Raw genomic sequence first — 5,281 nt, 5'->3', positions numbered from 1 at the left:
GTATACAGGCCATACAGTACTTTATTAAAGAGTTTGCTGATTTACATCCGAGTTAGTGCTGGCTGCAGATAAAGTTTTAATTGTTGGTGATTTTAATATCCATGTTGATAATGAAAAAGATGCATTGGGATCAGCATTTATAGACATTCTGAAATCTATTGGGGTTAGACAACACGTCTCAGGACCTACTCATTGTCGAAATCATACTCTAGATTTAATACTGTCACATGGAATTTATGTTGATGGTGTTGAAATTATGCAGCCAAGCGATGATATCTTAGATCATTATTTAGTTTTGTGCAAACTTCATATAGCTTAAACTGTAAATTCTACTTCTTGTTACAAGTATGGTAGAACCATCACTTCTACCACAAAAGACTGCTTTGTAAGTAATCTTCCTGATGTATCCCAATTCCTTAGCATATCCAAAACCTCAGAACAACTTGATGATGTAACAAAAACTATGGACTCTCTTTTTTCTAGCATTTTAAATACAGTTGCTCCTTTACGCTTAAGGAAGGTTAAGGAAAACAGTCTGACACCGTGGTGTAATGAGCACACTCGCACCCTAAAGAGAGCAGCCCGGAAAATGGAGCGCAGCTGGAGGAAAACAAAACAAGAGGTATTTCGTATTGCTTGGAGGGAAAGTAACCTATCTTACAGAAAAACTGCTAAATCTGATGACTTTTCGTCCCTTTTAGAAGAAAACAAACATATTTATTCAATACAGTGGCAAAATTAACGAAAAATAAAGCATCAACAAGTGTTGACATTTCTCAACATCACAGCAGTAATGACTTTATGAACTACTTTACTTCTAAAGTCGATACTATTAGAGATAAAATTGTAACCATGCAGCCATCAGCTACAGTATCACTTCAGACAGTGCACTATAGATCCCCTGAGGAACAGTTCCACTCATTCTCTACTATAGGAGAGGAAGAATTGTATAAACTTGTTAAATCATCTAAACCAACAACATGTATGTTAGACCCTATTCCATCTAAGCTCCTAAAAGAGGTGCTTCCAGAAGTCATAGATCCTCTTCTGACTATTATTAATTCCTCATTGTTATGAGGGTATGTCCCCAAAAACCTTCAAACTGGCTGTTATTAAGCCTCTCATCAAAAAACCACAACTTGACCCCAAAGAACTAGTTAATTATAGACCGATCTCGAATCTCCCTTTTCTTTCCAAGATAATAGAAAAGGTAATATCCTCACAATTATACTCCTTCTTAGAGAAAATGGCATCTGTGAGGATTTCCAGTCAGGATTTAGACCGTATCATAGTACTGAGACTGCTCTCCTTAGAGTTACAAATGACCTGCTCTTATCATCTGATCGTGGTTGTATCTCTCTACTACTGCTATTGGATCTTAGTGCTGCGTTCGACACTCTTGACCACACTATTCTTTTGCATAGACTAGAACACTTTGTTGGCATTAATGGAAGTGCATTAGCATGGTTTAAATCATACTTATATGACCGCCATCAGTTCGTAGCAGTGAATGAAGAGGTATCATATCGTTCACAAGTGCAGTATGGAGTACCGCAAGGCTCAGTACTAGGGCCGTTACTCTTCACGCTTTACATGTTACCCTTGGGAGATATTAAATTAAATTAAATTAAATTAAAAATTAAATTTATGCATTTAGCAGATGCTTTTATCCAAAGCGACTTACAGTGCATTCAGGCTATCAATTTTTACCTATCATGTGTTCCCGGGGAATCAAACCCCCAACCTTGCGCTTTGTAACGCAATGCTCTACCACTTGAGCTACAGGAGCACTTATATATATATATAAGATATCATCAGGAAACAAGGTGTTAGCTTTCACTGTTATGCCGATGATACTCAGCTCTATATTTCTTCACGGCCCGGCGAAACATACCAATTTGAAAAACTAACGGAATGCATAGTCGATATAAAAAAAACTGGATGACGAGTAATTTCTTACTGCTAAATTCTGAAAAAACAGAGGTGTTAATTATAGGGCTTAAAAGCTCTGCATGACCTAGAACGCTGTCTAAGCCTTGATGGCTCCTCTGTCAATTCTTCGTCATCAGTTAGCTATTTGATAGCAACCTTTCCTTAGAAAGCCACGTTTCTAGCATTTGTAAAACTGCATTTTTCCATCTCAAAAATATATCTAAATTACGGTCTATGCTCTCAATGTCAAATGCAGAAATGTTAATCCATGCGTTTATGACCTCAAGGTTAGACTATTGTAATGCTCTATTGGGTGGTTGTTCTGCACGCTTAGTAAACAAACTCCAGTTAGTCCAGAATGCAGCAGCTAGAGTTCTTACTAGAACCAGGAAGTATGATCATATTAGCCCGGTTCTGTCAACACTGCACTGGCTCCCTATGATATGTTGTGTAGTTTTTAAGGGATTTGGACAAACGACCTATGTGATGGTTTTTTTTGGAGGTCAGTTTTTGAACGAGCTCTTGTTACATTATAGTCCTCCACGTCCATTCCGTTCTCAAAACTCTGGCAATTTGATAATTCCTAGAATATCAAAGTCAACTGCGGGCGGCAGATCCTTCTCCTTTTTAGCGCCTAAACTCTGGAATAACCTACCTAACATTGTTCGGGAGGCAGACACACTCTTGCAGTTTAAATCTAGATTAAAGACCCATCTCTTTAACCTGGCTTAGACATAACATACTAATACACTTCTAATATCCAAATCCGGAACACTTCCCGTAACACCCGATGTACTTGCTACATCGTTAGAAGAATGGCATCTACGCTCACAGTAGTCTGTTTCTCTCTTATTCCGAGGTCACCGTAGCCACCAGATCCAGTCTCTATCCAAGTCAGAGGGTCACTGCAGTCACCCGGATCCAGTCTGTATCCAGCCCAGATGGTGGATCAGAACCTAGAAAGGACCTCTACAGCCCTGAAAGACAGCGGAGACCAGGACAACTAGAGCCCCAGAGACAGATCCCCTGTAAAGACCTTGTCTCAGACGACCACCGGGACAAGACCACAGGAAACAGATGATTCTTCTGCACAATCTGACTTTGCTGCAGCCTGGAATTGAACTGCTGGTTTCGTCTGGCCAGAGGAGAACTGGCCCCCCAACTGAGCCTGTGTTTCTCCCAAGGTTTTTTTCCTCCATTCTGTCACTGATGGAGTTTTGGTTCCTTGCCGCTGTCGCCTCTGGCTTGCTTAGTTGGGACACTTCATTTACAGCGATATCGTTGACTTGATTTTCAAATTATTGCACAGATACTATTTAAACTGAACTGAGCTGCATGATGACATCACTGAATTTCAATGATGAACTGCCTTTAACTGTCATTTTGCATTATTGACACACTGTTTTCCTAATTAATGTTGTTCAGTTGCTTTGATGCAATATTTTTTGTTTAAAGCGCTATATAAATAAAGATGACTTGACTTGACTTGACTAAAGGTTGTTGTGGACCCAATGCAGCCATCAGGAAATTTTGGGGCAGATGTTTACATTGCTACACTGCAGTACATGCATAGTATTGGCTATATGTAAGACAGTGGAAATATCTTTGAGATAATTATTTGAACACATTTATATAAACAGTCTGGGTTATTTATTTACACAAAAGCATCATAATAAGTAAAACACTGCAACAGCTAAACATTCTAAAACGGTTCCTTTTACCTATTTTGACATTTACAGTAAAACAAACATGAAAATGTCTTAATGTCTGAAATTACTGTTTCACTTTGATATTTTCAATTTAAAGCAGTTTATGTAATTTTATACAAGGCCAAAACCAACATCACTAGTGGCAATACAGCTTTCTAGGTGTTTTTTGAAATGGTCATAAGTCGTGTAATGAGCTGGTAGACGAAGAATGCAAAAACAGGTGGAGGATGTAGGGCTTTCTGCCTGCACCACTTTCACCTGCATTTCCTTCATTGGTAGCTCCCAGCCCACCCAGAATTTGACAAGCTGTTTCAATTTACATTGATCAGCTGAAATGGAGCAGATATATGAAGAACATAAGTTATTAAAACACAAATTTTACAATACCTATGCAAGTTAATGTAAAGACCTGTTAAATATTCATCAATGATGCAAACAGAAAAGATTTGTCTGTATATGGATTTGTTTCAGTAACAAGCAGCTCAATTGCTAGTTTTGCTATTAGTAAAGTACAAAACAACATACCAGTCTCCACAAACTTCCTAAGGTACCCTGAAATTCTGCACTGGGTGGTAAATGGGGGTTCATTGTCCCCCTCTTCATCTTCCATGGGCCAGATGATGTTGTTTAAGAGAACCTAATTATAATTTTAGTATTCAAAAAGGGCATATTTCACATGTATAAAACTAAGTAGGAATTAATGTTATGGTAATTAAAGTTGGTAGTTTAACTGAATAAATCACCTGTGTACTGCAGTCAGCCATTGACTTTCTTGGAAATATCACAGATGCCACATCAGGTCGGGCCTCCAATAACTGCCATACCATTGTCTCCTTCAGTCCTTGTCTGAGTTGTTTTACTTGTCGCCAGGTTCTTGTCAGCACCTGAATATGAAAGATACAATAATTTGGTGAATCCTATTTGAATGATCATTAATGTAATTAGCAAATAGGGGTTGCTTTCTGATTTAACAGTTTTTCACATTTGACTGATTTTCACATAAAGCCTAATTTAATGGTCTACTGCTGAACTTCTGCATATAGTTCAATTGCTTATAAAAGAAAAAAAAACAATTTAAAATTTATTTTAAGGTGTTCTGGTTACAGTTTAATTATAAATTTAAGTACCGAGTAATATTAATTAACTACATGTACTTACTACATGGTTAAGGTTAGGATTACGGTTACTTGCATGCGATTATGCATAATTTATTGTTATTATAATTGTAAGTACATGTAACATGTGTAACAAGGCCACCTTAAAATAAAGTCTTACCAAAAACACTTACTGCATGCTGAAGAAGATTGTGTAACAGCCAAGTGCGTTTGGTTGTAGTCAACACTGGAAGGTCCCAAGACATTGCCAGTTGGTTAATGGGTGCCTTTTGATCCTCAGTAAAATCATTCTTTGAATCACCTACAGCAAGCTGTATGAATAGTGAAAGAATACAATTAAATATACAAACACATTTACCTCTACCAATATGGCACCTACCAACCTACCATCTGTATTGTCTCCCTAATGTCGATGTCAGCCACATCTTCAATTGTGATGGTTGCTGTTTGTGGGGAGCCACCTAATAATACATGTACAATTGCTGGGCTCACACTTGCTAATGAAGGCCCACCATGGAGGAAAGA

At 38.0% G+C, this 5,281-nt stretch overlaps 1 long non-coding RNA gene across 1 annotated transcript; it reads right to left on the bottom strand.

Annotated features, from left to right (window-relative positions):
* Positions 1-3,717: 3,717 nt before the first annotated feature.
* LOC122146710 lies at positions 3,718-4,410 on the bottom strand. Its single transcript, XR_006161225.1, has 3 exons — positions 4,385-4,410; positions 4,167-4,278; positions 3,718-3,970 (listed from the first exon to the last, which is right to left on the bottom strand). It is a non-coding gene; the product is annotated as an uncharacterized LOC122146710 (long non-coding RNA).
* Between the last annotated feature and the right edge of the window lie 871 nt (positions 4,411-5,281).

The sequence above is a fragment of the Cyprinus carpio genome, chromosome A11, assembly GCF_018340385.1.
Source record: "Cyprinus carpio isolate SPL01 chromosome A11, ASM1834038v1, whole genome shotgun sequence".
NCBI lineage: Eukaryota > Metazoa > Chordata > Actinopteri > Cypriniformes > Cyprinidae > Cyprinus > Cyprinus carpio.
This window is presented reverse-complemented; position numbering and strand designations above follow the sequence as displayed.